The sequence below is a fragment of the Psammomys obesus genome, unplaced genomic scaffold (genome assembly GCF_907164565.1).
Source record: "Psammomys obesus unplaced genomic scaffold, mPsaObe1.curated_primary_1811, whole genome shotgun sequence".
NCBI lineage: Eukaryota > Metazoa > Chordata > Mammalia > Rodentia > Muridae > Psammomys > Psammomys obesus.
Window position 1 is genome coordinate 5,093,788 of NW_026596166.1, and position 4,611 is coordinate 5,098,398.

Sequence of the window (4,611 nt, forward strand, 5' to 3'; positions counted from 1 at the left end):
AGGTGTTGAGGATGGAAAATTCAGAGGCTGTCAGGTGTAAAGAGTGAGTTCAGGGACAGCTCGGGGTCTTTAGAGAGAGCCCCTCTCAAAATAAAAACACAAAGAAAAGGCTAGGGGTGCAGCTTGGTGGTGAGGGGTACTCATGGTCTGTGAGAGGCCCTGCGTTCGAACCCCAGAGCCACAGAAACAAAACCACCAAGAGCCCATGAAGCAATTCTAATGCTTTGCTTTTTGGTTTTAAGATTTTATATTTTAATTGTGTGTGTGTGTGTGTGTATGTGTGTGTGTGTGTGTGATTGTGTGCACATGAGTGCAGGTGCCCACAGAGGCCAGAAGAGGGCATAAGATCCCCTGAAACTGGTTTGGTTTGGTTTGGTTTGGTTTGGTTTTTCCAGGCAGGGTTTCTCTGGATAGCCCTGGCTGTCCTGGAACTTACTCTGTAGACCAGGCTGCACTCAAACTTAGAGATCCCCCTGCCTCTGCCTCTGGAGTGCCAGGATTAAAGGCACGCACCACCACCGCCTGGCTTATTTTGGCTTATTAGACAGGGTCTCACATAGCCCAAATAGACCTTGAACCCAACTATGGTGCCGATGATAGCCTTCACCTTCTGATTCTCCTTGCCTCCACATCCTGAACACTGGGATTACAATCGTGAAACATGATTCCTGGTTACGGCATGCTACCATCCAGCTAAGGCCCTTGTGCGTGCTAGGCAAGCCCTCTGACTGAGCTTCACCAGCAGCATGATCGTTTGTGTATAAATTATCTGCACCGCCCAAGGTCATTCACTCCTGTTTCATAAGTGAAATCGTGAGGCGCCCCATCTGTATGCTGTGCGTATCATATCTATTATCACAATGTCTACATGTGAGGAGCAGGGGTGGGGCAATGTCGTGGGAAAGTTCACACGCCATGGCCCATGTTTGAATGAGTACAGCTTTATGGGGCGGTTTCTCTCCTCCTTCTTTACAAAGTCAAGCCTTTGGGCTTTCACAGCAAGTGCTCTGCCCACTGAGCCACCTCGCTGGTCCCATAACTATTGGTTCTTTTACTTTTATTATTTATGTATTGTTTACTTTTTTTTTTTTTTTTGAGATGGTCTTGCTATGCAGTCCCGCTGACCCGGAACCCGTTCTCTTCCTTCTTCCCCTGCCACTGGAGTCCTCAGATTACAACTGTGGGCCACCGTACCAAACCTTTAATGTTGTAAGACCTAGTGGTGTGTACCCACTTTCCCAGCACTTGAAGTTTAGACAGAAGGAGCAGGAACTGGAGACCAGCTTGAGACAGAAAATAAGCCTCTGCCTCAAAGATAAAAACACAGTCTGGGGGCTGGCGAGATGTCTCAGCAGTTGAAACCAATTGCACCCACATAATAAGCCAGAGACCTTTGTATGCCTATAACCAAGGAGGGTGGAGACAGGATCCCTGAGGCTCACTGTCTTCCCTGCCCGGGAAAATGTGAGTCCCAGGCTCAGGAGGAAGTGTGTCACTGTGAAGGTGGGCTTTGAGGTCTCATTTGCTCAAGCGTGACACACAGTCTCCGTTTGCTACCTGCAGATGACACTGTAGAATTCTCAACTCCTTCTCCAGCACCTAGCTGGCCGGCACACTGTTTCCTAATGTAACAATACAGGTTTCCTAATGTAACAATAACGAGCTAAATCTCTGAAACTGTAAGCCAGCCCCAAGTAAAGGTTTTCCCTTGTAAGAGTTGCCGTGGTCATGGTGTCTCTTCACAGCAACAAAACTGACTCAACAAAGTTGCCCTCTGACCTCTATGCCCACAACGCATATCATACACATACGAAACAATAACAAATAAAAATGCAACACCCAGCCAGGCAGTGATGGCACACAACTTTAATCCTAGCGCTTAGAGGGAGGCAGATTTTTGTGAATTGGAAAACAGCCTGGTCTACAGGCTATGAGTTCCAGGACAGCCAGAGCTGCACAGAGAAACCCTGTCTCAAAAAAAAAAAAAAAGGGGGAGGGGGTCTGAATATGTAGCTCAGTTAGTAGGGAGTGTGCCCAGCAAGCTTGAGGCTCTGAGTTCCATCCCCAGCATGCCCTAAACCTAGCATTGTGGCACATTCCTGTAAGCCCCTCACTCAAAGGGTAAAGGCAAAAAAACAGAAGCTGTGGTTATGGTTACCTTCGGCTACACAGCCAATTCAAGGACCTGGACTACCAGAGTCCTGAGAGAGAGAGAGAGAGAGAGAGGAGAGAGAGAAATTGGGATATAAAGTCCAAACATGAGCTGGATGGGACATGGTGACTCACACTATTAATCTCAACGCTTGGGAGTCTAAGGCAGGAGGATGGCTCTGAGTTCAAGGGCATCTTAGATTACATAATGGGTTCCAGAATAGAAGGCTCAGTGGTAAAAAATCACTTGCTACTCTTGCAAAAGACCTGATCCCAGCACCCACGTGTTGGCTCACAGCCAACACATAACATTCCAAGGGGCCGACACCCTCTATAAAATACCAGGTGTGCGTGTGGTAGGGCTGGCATCAGACACATGCCCAGACGAAAGTTTCACACACGTATGATACAAGTAAGTGATCATTTAAAAAATGTAAAAAGTGCCTTTCATCCCAGCATTCAGCAGGCAGAGGCAGGTGGATCTCTGTAAGTTTGAGGTCAGCCTGAACTACAGAGTGAGTTCCAGGTCAGCCAGAACTGCATAGTAAGATTCTGTATCAAAAAAAAAAAAAAAAGTTAAAACAGGGCTGGAGATGTAGCTCAGTGGTAGACCACTAATTCCATCCCATACTTCCAGGTAAATAATTTAAAAAGTGTAAACTGATATATAAACATGTACGTTGTTATTTGCCAATACAATTATCCTGCTTTGCTATATTTTTAATTATTATTTTATTAAGTCTCTGGAAAAATCGTACATGTATATATTTTGGTTGAATTTTCCCATACTCCTCCTTTAACTCCTCCCACATCCATCCTCGCCTCCCCATACCAAGTTTGTGCTCGATTTTTCTTTTTTTTTTTTTAATTTACAGTGTTCAATTTATGCTGCCCATGTTATATACTCGGAGGTGTGGGTTTACCCTCTGAAGTAAGGGCTACTTATTACGACTTACACTCCCAAGGAAAACTAATTCCTTCCGTAAGAAGTCATCAACTGTTCGGAGTTGGGATTCGTGGGCCTCATCCTGCTCTGGGCTGGGAGGTTGACTAGCTTGTTCTCATGCAGATCTTGTGCCGGCAGCTGTGGGTTCATGAGTACGGTCCTGCCGTGTTTGGCTGGGTCCTCCAGGCCTCTCGTCCTCACAGTCTTTCCACACCCTCTCCTGCGCTGTCCCTGAGTCTCAAGGGTGATGTAGGGTTCCCGTAAGCGCTCCACAGTCGCTTGTTCTCTGCACTTTGACGAGTTGTCGAGTTTCTGAGCAAAGAAACTTTTCCGATAATGCCTAAGAGCTACACCGATCGATGGGTATAGAGGTACGATTTTTAGAGTGCAGTTTGATATTATGTCAGTTTATCTAAAATAATAGTAGCAGGTTCAGGCTGGAGAGATGGCTCGGAGGTTAAGAGCCCTGGCTGGTCTTCCAAAAAGGTCCCGAGTTCAATTCCCAATCAACCACATAGTGGCTCACAACCAACTATAATGAGATTTGGTGCCCTCTTCTGGCCTGCAGGCATACATGCAGGCAGAATAGTGTATAGATAATAAATAAGTCTTTAAAAAAGTAGTAGCAGGTTCACCTCTGATGTTTGTGACCTCTCTTAGTTAAGTTAGTTAGTTCTTAGTTAAGTTTATAATACCACTCATGCATTTTCTCCTACAGAGCACACCTTAAATCTAACAAATGTTCCAATGTTGCCTCAGAATACTCATATCACTATTCATTCATGGTCATATCTTGCCACACTGGTCATTATTTGAAGTTCCCAGGTTCACACCCAGGCTTGACTGTTCATGACTTCCCCTCAGCAGCCAACAGAGCACCTTTGAGTCCTATGAAAGCTAGTCAGAAGGGAGATGCTTCCTGCTCAGCAGTAACTTGATTTCTCCATGCCTTGTGACCTGGCGTGTACACTTCTTAATGTCTTAAAAATTACAACTGAAAAGGAGGAAAGAAAGAGAAGAAAAGAGAGAAAAATGAATGAACGAACAAAAGAAAGAAAGGGAGGAAGGAAGGAAGGAAGAAAGAAAGAAGGAAGGAAGGAAGGAAGGAAGGAAGGAAGAAAGAAAGAAAGAAAGAAAGAAAGAAAGAAAGAAAGAAAGAAAGAAACTGAGATGGAAAATCCCCCAAACTCCCCTACTCTGCCATAATTGTATTCTGAACTCTTCAGCTGCAACTTAATCTTTTCTTCTGTTGAACTATTATTAAGACTTTTCGGGGGCTGAAGAGATGACTCAGTGGTGAAGAGCACTGGCTGCTCTTCCAGACGTCCTGAGGAACCACATGGTGGTTCACAACCATCTATAATGGGATTCAATGCTCTTTTCTGGCGTGCAGGCTCTGTATGGACATAGAGCACTCATATACATAAAAATAAAGAAATAAATCTTTTTTAAAAATACTTTTCAATATAGAAGAGAATTTCTCAACTTCATAGAATAAAGGAATTAAAAATGTT